This window comes from Myxine glutinosa, chromosome 1 (assembly GCF_964187855.1).
Source record: "Myxine glutinosa chromosome 1, kmMyxGlut1.1, whole genome shotgun sequence".
NCBI lineage: Eukaryota > Metazoa > Chordata > Myxini > Myxiniformes > Myxinidae > Myxine > Myxine glutinosa.
Genome location: NC_136261.1, coordinates 94,396,343 through 94,407,793, shown reverse-complemented (window position 1 = coordinate 94,407,793; position 11,451 = coordinate 94,396,343). Strand labels below are relative to the sequence as shown.

Sequence of the window (11,451 nt, the reverse complement as noted above, 5' to 3'; positions counted from 1 at the left end):
GATCATTTTTGACAAAGTTATGGCACTTTGAACTTTGGTAGAGGACATGTATTGCAGCGCAATACTCAGAATGCTTGTTTCACTTAACTTACTTTCTCGACTCATATACTCACTTGATCCCCTAGTTTTGTAAAACTCCTGTGTTGTTAAACATCAGGGAAAACCGTTTTAATCGATTATATCACGTGACAACGCTTTTCTCTACTCGAGATGGAGCATTCGCATTGCGCTGTGTTCATCACCACAAACATGGTGAGATGTGTTTTGTCGGCAAAGTGAGACTCCATCCTCGGTCTCATCTGGAAAGATTGTGAACCATGATCGGTGATGTCATCTCGCGGTGTTTCGGCCTTAATCTCATCTCCCACCTTCACGTCCACGGGAGGGACGGCACTCACATTGATGAATCACCTTGTCCGTAAAATACCAGGGATGGCAGTTTACAAGCGTGTCCGAATTCGCTACCCACGCTGCACAGCTTCGAGGCGAGTGTGCGTTCGGCCCAAGTGTACATATACATCACGATGCGTTTCAAAAAAGAATATGTAGGTATATAAGTTAATGGGATGAGCAAAGGGCAGGCTGTTTGATTGATTTTGTATTTGTTATTTGTTTTATTTCGGTACACTTGTGTATATGTCCTTTCGCCCTGAGGGCATTGCTGTTGCCTAGGGGCAGCCACCTTCATGTGGAAGTTAAACTTGTAAATATATTGAAAATAAAACTTGGATATAATAATTGTGTGCTGGGTCAAAGATGACTTCTGTGTCGATCTCCTGTCTTTCGCAATGGTCCCCCTAATTCATTTGATTCATTCTAATTCATTTATTTGTTCATTCTAATCTAATTCATTTGTTGCCAAGCCCACAGCAGGTTAAACCACTCCTGGATGTCACCACCCATCCGATACCTTGCACACAACGTAATAAATAATTGTAGAACCGGAAATCCCTATTATCTCTGTGCGAATTTCTCTGAGCCGCCTCTCCGGCCATGCTTTGTGTTCATTTCCAAGCTTCGTGTCCATGGTTCGGTAAGTATTACTGGTTTTCTCTTAAATTCTCAGAACATTAATTTATTTATTTTGTGCTTTTTCTCTGACGATTTCGTCTCAAATTATTAAATTAACATGGCCGAGGGTCACACATGGAAAGTTTTATAAAAACAACGTTGTCACATGCTCAGCAACCAGGGCTTCTGCCGTACAATTAATTACACGTCTATTACAAGATGTCAACGCTCCGTCAGCTTGTCCCTTAATTTTGTTTGATGTCTTTTAGTTTTGTTTGATGTAATCTAATTTTGTTTAATGTCTTTTACTTTTGCTTGATGTATTCTAATTTTGTTTAATGTCTTTTAGTTTTGTTTGATGTATTTTAATTTTGTTTAATGTCTTTTAGTTTTGTTTGATGTAATCTAATTTTGTTTAATGTCTTTTAGTTTTGTTTGATGTATTCTAATTTTGTTTGATGTCTTTTAGTTTTGTTTGATGTATTCTACTTTTGTTTGATGTCTTTTAGTTTTGTTTGATGTATTCTAATTTTGTTTAATGTCTTTTAGTTTTGTTTGATGTAATCTAATTTTGTTTAATGTCTTTTAGTTTTGTTTGATGTATTCTAATTTTGTTTAATGTCTTTTAGTTTTGTTTGATGTATTCTAATTTTGTTTAATGTCTTTTATTTTTGTTTGATGTATTCTAATTTTGTTTAATGTCTTTTAGTTTTGTTTGATGTATTCTAATTTTGTTTAATGTCTTTTATTTTTGTTTGATGTATTCTAATTTTGTTTAATGTCTTTTAGTTTTGTTTGATGTATTCTAATTTTGTTTGATGTCTTTTAGTTTTGTTTGATGTATTCTACTTTTGTTTAATGTCTTTTAGTTTTGTTTGATGTGTTCTAATTTTATTTAATGTCTTTTAGTTTTGTTTGATGTATTCTAATTTTGTTTAATGTCTTTTAGTTTTGTTTGATGTATTCTAATTTTGTTTAATGTCTTTTAGTTTTGTTTGATGTATTCTAATTTTGTTTAATGTCTTTTAGTTTTGTTTGATGTGTTCTAATTTTATTTAATGTCTTTTAGTTTTGTTTGATGTAATCTAATTTTATTTAATGTCTTTTAGTTTTGTTTGATGTATTCTAATTTTGTTTAATGTCTTTTAGTTTTGTTTGATGTATTCTAATTTTGTTTAATGTCTTTTAGTTTTGTTTGATGTATTCTAATTTTGTTTAATGTCTTTTAGTTTTGTTTGATGTATTCTAATTTTGTTTAATGTCTTTTAGTTTTGTTTGATGTATTCTAATTTTGTTGAATGTCTTTTAGTTTTGTTTGATGTAATCTAATTTTGTTTAATGTCTTTTCGTTTTGTTCGATGTATTCTAATTTTGTTTAATGTCTTTTATAGTTTTGTTTAATGTCTTTTATAGTTTTGTTTTAATGTCTTTTATAGTTTTGTTTAATGTCTTTTATAGTTTTGTTTAATGTCTTTTATAGTTTTGTTTGATGTCTTTTAGTTTTGTTTAATGTCTTCTAATTTTGATCTTGTCATTCCATTCACCTCGAGTCATTTTATACACCATATTGTATTTTGTACACATTATTGTTGGTTGCGCCCACAAAAGACACAGCGGGTATGAATAAATATAGATCTTTTTCTTTAACAGCCACAATTATTCCCATGTTCGTGTAGGGTTCGCCGTGGGATGTTTATGGCACAAGTCTTTTACGAGCCGGCTGTACAGGCCTGTCACTCGACAAAGTCGTTAGGGTAGGAATTTGAAATTTGTTATGGGTGCCGGCTCAGAGTTTAGATATATATATTTATATATTTATATTGTTATGTTTGTGGCGGTAAATGAAGAAATATCATAGAAAAGATCGGATTAGCATGGACATTGGACAGTGGACGCATAGGAGACATCTCGATGTATTAAGTGGGGAAACTGGAGCTTAAGGTTGTTTCTGTGTCTTCACATGGGGGGTGGAGCGGTGTTATCTAGATAGGAGTTAAGTTAGTTTTCCCCAGTCTGTGATTGCTTCCTGTGGCTTTTCCATACGTTTTTTTTACAACTATAACAAGGCCGGCCATAAAAACTCAAGCTAGTTACAACAACAACAACAACAATAACAACAACCGTCCATTAACCAACCATAACCGACACCATGCCGTCAGAAGCCGAACGTTCTGATCGACAATTAAACCCCACCCACCAACCAAGTAAGGAAAAGGCCACTCCCCGAAGTTCGTCATTGGTCAAGCAAGACCATGGGGCGATTCGACGGAGCCCGGCGATTGGACAGAGTGACGTCATAGCGAGAAGGTTCAAGGGCAGGAATAAGAAGACTCTCTCTCTCTCTCTCGGTCTGGCTTTTGTCCCTGTCGGTCGCTTTTTGGTCTGTGTGTGCCTATGAGGAGACTTACCGGAGCTTTTGTGGAACTTTCGCGATTGTGAAGAGGAGCAATAAGGTGGTGGTTTGCGGGGCTCTTGGTGCTTCGGACGGAGAGAGAGAGAGAGAGAGAGAGAGAGAGAGAGAGAGAGAGAGAGAGAGAGAGAGAGAGAGAGAGAGAGAGAGAGAAAGTAGGGAGGAGAGAAGAAGGCAGGGTGGAGGTGGAATGGGTGAGAGAGGAGGAGGGATGGGGTAGCGAGGAGGGGGAGGAGCAGGGAGGAGAATGAGAAGGGAAGGAGGGTGGAGCGAGGAAGTGGGAGGAGGGGGGGTGGGGGAGAGTGGAGGGAGAGTGACTACATAACACAAAAATGTTAGTCAATGAAAAAATGGGTATGTGAAAACAAAAGAGCAGCTCTGTCTACTGTAACGCAGTGGCTTGCAAAAGCAGCCTGAATAGCGTTCACCAAGTGGTGCTTAATCATATTCAAAAGTATATGCAATCTGGGTCCATCATCTAGAGGGAATTTTAAAAACAGATCCAGGTGCAGTGGAGCAGTGATGTATCAAGGAAAAATGACATTCGGGGCGAGGTGTCAAATTGCCGCCCCTCGAAGTTTCCCATAAGTCTTTGAATGGTGTGTGTGTGTGTGTGTGTGTGTGTGTGTGTGTGTGTGTGTGTGTGTGTGTGTGTGTGTGTGTAATTTCCTAGTGGTTGCTAGGATACGGCAGCTGACAAAAAACCGTTACAGGTGACAGTTTGAACATTCGAAATACAGTTTGTTCTTACCACTGCGGCAAAAGGCGGGGTTTGGAACATTCGATACGGGCCAGGGCGGGACGATATAACCCTGTGCCCAGAGCCCCTACCTCAGTTATGACCTCAGTTATGAGACGAGAGGAGACGAGCTCACTTCAGTTATGAGATGCCCGGAGGGAAAGCCAGACGAGTTATGAGTTCGGGTCCTCCGTTGAGTTACGAGAGTGAAAGCGCTGAGTTACGAGTTATCCGAGTTTCCAAGGCCCTTCTCCCCCGAATGCTCAGTTTGACCGGGCCGCCAGCTCTAGGAAGAGTCCTGGTTGTTCCAAACTTCTTCCATTTAAGAATTATGGAGGCCACTGTGCTCTTGGGAACCTTCAATGCAGCTGAATTTTTTTTGTAGGCTTCCCCAGATCTGTGCCTCGACACAATCCTGTCTCTGAGCTCTGCAGGCATTTCCTTCGACCTCATGGCTTGGTTTTTGCTCTGATATGCATTGTTTGCTGTGAGACCTTATATAGACAGGTGTGTGCCTTTCCAAATCATGTCCAATCAATTGAATTTACCACAGGTGGACTCCATTCAAGGTGTAGAAACATCTCAAAGATGATCAAGAGAAATGGGAGGCACCTGAGCTAAATTTCAAGTGTCATAGCAAAGGGTATGAATACTTATGTCAGTGATATTTCAGTTTGTTCTTATTAATAAATTTGCAAAACTTTCTAAAATTCTGTTTTCTCTTTGTCATTATGGGGTATTGAGTGTAGATTGATGAGGGAAAAAATGAATTTAAACGATTTCAGCTTAAGGCTGCAACATAACAAAATGAGAAAAAAGTGAAGGGGTCTGAATACTTTCTGAATGCACTGTATATTGTTACTGATCCGGCTTTCAGGTTCCACCACGAGAGGACTTCTCAGGACCCTCTGCCACAGTCGAGTTAACTTCAACCAAAATGAACCAAAGATCATACTCTGACCTGTAAAGCTCGGAATTTACACACACCCAGGGATCGCAAACATTTACACGCTGCTTCACTTCCATTTACACAATGGGCGTGCAACATTTCACATCGAGTGCTCAGGGGATATTGGGATAAGACATGTACGTCGTTTTGAACGCATTCCGAGCGAATGAAGGCGAATGTATGGGGCTTTGCAAAAATAAACAGCTGTGTAGGTACCGAGTTCGACCGCACGAGCCAGAGCCGTTCCAAACGTGCATCTCGGCTAAGCATCCATTAAGGTGTCAGCAAGAATTTCCAGGACACCATTACTGTATAACCCACCCACAAAAACAAAATGTTCACGCCATTTCTCTTCAAGTTCTTGTATACATTAAAAAAAACTATGATGTTTTTAATTGCCTTCGCTCCTAAAATGTATCAGCTTAAAAACCTTTTAAGGATGCTCCCCCAATCAAAATCTACCGTGTACTGCTCTATTAATCAAGCCCTGGCACAGCCCTACCTATCCAGAGCCAATGATGTCACGTACTAAATACAAAGGAAGATTTGAGTCACGTGAAGAAATTCATGACGTCAGGCTAAAAGACTATGCCTGCACCTTCACATTGATACAACTCGATAGATTATACATACACGTCATAACTAAAATAAAACCTGCCTATGCGTAATCCCAAATCACAATCCCATTAGGGATGTGGATGACCATGCCATCGTCCTTGACCCGGAACTTGACGCGATATTGTCGAGCCCCAGTCCATATAGACCGATCCGACGGAGGGTTCAATGGACGGCGCCCTCTATAGACGCCGCCATAGTTGGGGGGCGTCCGCTTCATTCGGCTTGCTCTCCAGCGTTCAGATTACATGCAGTTACCGGTCTCAGTTCACTTTGCAGAAAGAATATCGATATAAAATATATTTGTTTGTTAGATTCATCGGAGAAGATGGAATCGTGGACGATACGACCGGTCCACCGAGCTATAAGAGCGCCGAGGAGCCGGTGTGGCGGCCCGCGCGGAGGTGGACTCTGAGGGAAGAATCCATGCGGGGCGGCAGTGATACACCCGCCGTGACCTGGCCGTATGGAAGAGTCAATGAAGCGATAAGGAGCTGGTGAGGTGGCCCGCACGAAGGGACGGAGGCCGAGTCGGGTCTGCCAGACGAGTCGCGACCCTAGTGATCAAGGAACTTGGGGCTCGGCAGCGGCCACTCGGGGCCTAGCCGTAGTTGCCAGAGGTGGCCAGCCGAGGGAAGGTGGACTCTGAGGGAAGAATCCACGCGGGGCGGCTGTGGTACAGCCGCCAAGACCTGGCCATATGGAGGAGTCATTGAAGGGACAGGCACCTTGTCAGGTCATCAGAGGAGTCGTTATCGTAGTGGTCGAGAAACTCGGGGCTGAGGCGGAAGGGGGCTCGCGATGGCGTAGCATAGGGTACGCGGTTGCTAACAAAATAGGTTTGGTGCAGGTGGAAGTGGAAACCGGGTACCCCCAGGTGCCAGGTGCCTTCAGGGCGGCATGGCCGTGCGCCTTCAGCGCCCGGCGATATCGCCGAAAACGGGGTTTGTATCGTGTGCCTTCAGGTGCCAGGTGTCCACGACCGCTCCACAAATATAGAGAGACACTTGAGAACGATTATCACGGACACTTTTCATGTACGATCACGATCATAGTTGTGCTGGTGCAGCCAGCTGGAGTTAAGTTTGGACCGGGATGCCTCCCAGTAATGGCGCAGGCAAGATCGCCGCCTATCGGTGAAGGGGGCACGATCGTCCTTATCGGATCGGTCTATACCCAACCCATTCCGGATAAACCGTGGTGGACGTTTTACATCGACATATCACGACAACCAAAACTTATCATAATTATTCACGTTCTCGGTGTAGAGGTGGAACGTCACGACCGACCGTGATCTCATTGTCACAGAGAGCCTAGACTGCCCAGTCAGCCAGGGACCCAGCTGACCTAGCGGCAGTCCACCGCACCTAAAACTTGGCAAGCCTTCCAGTGGACTGGAAAGACATGTCAAACCTACGAGTGAAGGAGATGAGGCAGTAAAAATCTGCAGCCTGAAACAAAGAGACAAAATCTGACAAACAAACAGACATGGGTGAAAGCATAACCTCCGTCCACCTTTGGCGGCATAGGAAATTGGAAAGCATCTCAAAATGAAAAGTCGGTCCATGTCCGCTTTGGACACAAACTAAACTTGACCAAAACGACAATTAAAAATAATTGTACATTTTATTCATTTGTGTTCTCCATATTCTCATAATAATGGTTTGTTGAAGATTTGTTGAGAAAAGCTCAATTGGTAAAACTGTTATGACCTGGAGAGACACACTGAAGCTCAATGTACTTCTATAATTAATAAAAGGCAATGTGTTAATGTGTATGTCCCCTCCATAACTAAAAAAACATGAAAAATAGTGGCTAAAAAATTAGCATGAATACAAAGGGAACCCCAAAGGAGTGCAGGAATGAAAACTGGGTGTTTGGGTAAATGTAAACATCGTTTTTGAAGATAATTAACGGCCTTATTAAATTACAACAAAACATGCTTTATCTTTGGTCAGCCCACTCTCCCTCGTAGCGGTTTTAATCCACCATTTTGTTTTGGCCTACAAAAATGCCTTGCTTGGAAGAGTTCATAACGGTTTCTGTACGATAAAGTGTTCATCATTGAATGCTTTATCTTACTATAATTCACCAAATGTCCATCCGTCTGTCCGTCGTTCGAAGGTACCGCAAAAACGGCTGAACCGATCGCAACGATATTTTGGGCGGGTAATCCTGGGATCACCTGGAGTAAAATAGGCTATATTGTTTTTCCAATTTCAGCTTTGGTCTCCAGCATTTTCAGGTTTGGACTCCCGCATAATGTTATTTTCCCGGGTGCCGCACAAACGGCTGCACCGATCGCTGCACAGCTGCACCGATCGGACTCAGTGACCTCGGACAAAGACATTTTATAAGGACATGGGTTGAATCCCTACTTGAGAGAATGCCAACCCCTTTCCCCGCCATCAAGTTCATCTCTCCAACTCACAATCCCACGAGATATGCGGAAAGGACGACCCATAACCAATTATCTTGTTTTTGATTCGTATATAAACATCACTAAAAGTAAATAAAGACCTTGGCCAAAGTTAAAATGCCGTGAGCTTAATCTCTCCATGAAAGAATTCCACAAAGCTATTTGGGCGGTGTATAAGCCAACAGATCGCTGTCTCCATCGATCTTGCCAAGGCCGTAACACCTATCGGCTCAAAATCCTTTTAACTGTTGACTTGGTAGTTTTTACAATAAAGGAAACATTAACAATGTTGTTAAAAGTTTAATTTGTGATTAATTTGTGATTGGAGTTATGTAGTTTGGAATGAAAAAAGAGATTTCGAGTTCAAGTAAATGACATGCCGTGATGGTTTCTACTTTTAAACATGAACTTCGCGGATCGCCATATGCAGATTCGCCACGGACCCACGATCGATGTTTCTATACGTGAACGTACCAGTTTGTTTGCAAACGGATACGTTTTTCATGGAAGTCCTTCACGAACCTGCTGTCCATGTCTGACGTGCGACTGAGGGTGCTACAGGAATGTGGAATTTATTGGTTTCATGCTACATTACCTCTTTGCTTCTGGCCTCCCACCCATGCTGCGCACGGGTATCTCACTAGTATTAATAACTATGAATCACTCATCGCTTTCCTAGCCAGCCGTTCCTTATGAACCGTTTCGTTGCAGTGCAACTTCAGTGTTTAAGCCATTTGGCAAGTGCTCTACAAGCTGCTTGGTAATGGAACACACACATGTTTCACCATTCTCTTACCTTTCCATTTACTTGTCTTTTTGCTTCGATGTTTGTCATGATTTTGTTGTGCAACTTTGAGTGGTATTTTTTTGATGTTTGTTCCTTTGCAAGCCATGGCAATACAGCCGACTGCGGTGTAATTGATAATTCTGATCACAGCGGTTGTCGTTTTTGAAAAATAAAATTACAAATTGACATTCAAGACAATGTTAAGGTGATAAAGTAAACAAAGTATTCTCCATATTTACGCAAGAAAATACAAATATAAACGCGTGTTCAGTTGTTTTTCGTTAAATTTGGTAAAAGTTAAAAATGTATGAAAGGATGAGTAACATTAATAGTGAGTAATTACCACCTCAGAGTTCCAGTTCCGTGATGGGAAATTCCACGGAAAAGGCCACATGGGTGTTATTATATATTTTTTGTATACAAGATCGAGGCTCGTGTAAGAGCCAACATCAATCACGAAAAAAAAAAAAACGGACACAGGGAGCGGGAGACAAGATGGGGAGAGAGAGGGGAGCACACAAGTACAACAGCAGAGAACAGGGACATCGGTGGGAGGGGGGGGAGGCTTGGGGGGAGGAGGCATGGGAAGGCGAGGGGAGGAGTGGGGGGGGGGGGGTATAAAACACATGGACACTGCTAGGACTTCCAGGAAAGAATCCGGTATTTCAATAAAAGTGGATCTGGGGGTGAATTAGATCAAGAGATCAAGGTAGAAGAGATCAAGGTTTTGGATGGGGGAAGATAAGAGATGGTGGTGAACAGCTGTTTTAAAGACCTGGAGGAAGGAGTGGGATTGAAGAGAGTGAGGGAGTTTGTTCCAGAGGCGGGATAAAAGAGGAATGAAAGAGTGAAGGTGAATAGAGAGCCTAGATTTTGGCAGTTTAATCATAAGAGGGTGGCTGGCAGATCTTGTGCGACCTGTAGGAATATTTGGGGGCAGGGCACAGAGAGAGCTGGGGGAGCAAGGCCGGATAGGAGTCGGTAAAAGACAGAAAGACCACCAACCTGCCTGACGGTGAGTGAGTGAAAGGCCCTCGGAGATGAAAAATAAAATTCATAATCTCACTTCGAAAACGTTTTGTATGCTGAGGTATGTAGTCATGTGATCTAAATTACATGCTTTGTCACATAACTATAAAAACATTTGACTCGGCACCCTCTTTTTTGAGTGGCCAATTTGAGAAGCTTGCAGGTACGCTACAAATGCCCAAGTAGATAATCAGATGTGATCAAAGCAAGATACAGCAAATGTTGACGTAATTATACATTTTTCTGTTGGTTGCGATCCTGCTGGGAAACTCTTTGAAATGCCAATATGCTTCTGACTGAGTTGTAATAATGATTACAAATTTACCCCCAAAAATGATGTGCCAATTACATTTCAAGGTCCTTTATTGATCTGGTAGAAAATCTGAAATTCTAATAGTTGTCAGACTGTATATTTTCTTGGTGTTTGGTTGGATCATTAAGCAATGCTGAATAACAGTGCAGTCCCTAATCGAAGATGATGACCAATCGCGTAACTGACACAACAATCCAGATCGTAACTGATGCAACAAACTGTAATATCAGTTGTGATGGTGGTGTGACCACGTAGTCAGACAACATCGTAAGATTGTAAAAGGAGAGTTTTACTACATACATGCTAAATAGAGGAGATACTATCTCACTCTATGGCAGACCATCTGACTGCACCATTAAATCACATACATTCGTAACATTTGTATTGCATCGCTTGTCGTCCAATGATGGTTTTTGTATGGTCACTTGATCCACAAATATTGACCTACTCAGCAATATTTAGCTCTTATATGAGCCTTGACAAAGTATACAAAAAAAATATTGGTGCTGGGAGAGACAGATTCTGGAAGATAAAGTCCATGTTATAATCTCTTTAAAAATGGTATGTACTGTTTGAACCCTGGTTGTTTGAACATGTTGTTTGAACGTACCCAATTTCGTTCAATCCTGTACTAATGCTGAGAGATGGGATGTCCAGTTTTACAATAACATCCACCCGAGGGACAGCAAACAAATTTATGAATCGATCTGCCGCTAAAACTGTAGGAGGTTAACCCCCCCCCCCCCTGCCCTACCTCCCTCAAGTCCTCTTCTCACTTAGGCCTCCTTGGGTATAAGGGGGTAAAAACTAACCACTCACCCTCAAGTCCCCCTCTCGCTTATATACCACCATTAGGTGTGAAGGGGTAAAGCCAGACTCCAGGTAAACGTAAACATACAGTCATGGTAACCCTGCCCCTGCTTCCCCTCAAGACCCCCTAAAAAATGCAAACCGAGAACACCATGTCCCCTTCCCCTCAATTCGCCGTACCAAGCTCAAGTTGAGAACCCCCCATTCTCCTCAAGACCCTGACTAAACGCAAGTCAAGAGCAACCACTTCCCCTCCCCACTCCCCCCCCCCTTTGCCCTCCCCTTCTCACTCCCCCTACCCACCATACTCCCCCTCCCTTGGTATTCCCATCAGCAAAGTGACATGTGATATTTGCTATCGACAGGTGG

General features: G+C 42.1%; 1 protein-coding gene across 1 annotated transcript in view; it reads left to right on the top strand.

Annotated features, from left to right (window-relative positions):
- The first annotated feature begins 973 nt into the window (after positions 1–973).
- The window catches only part of LOC137426229 (beta-1,3-galactosyltransferase 2), a 104,816-nt gene continuing 94,338 nt past the window's right edge, over positions 974–11,451 (top strand). The window contains exon 1 of the mRNA XM_078774739.1: positions 974–1,033. The gene's annotated coding sequence lies outside the window, so the exon portion shown is untranslated. The remainder of the gene's footprint in view (positions 1,034–11,451) is intronic.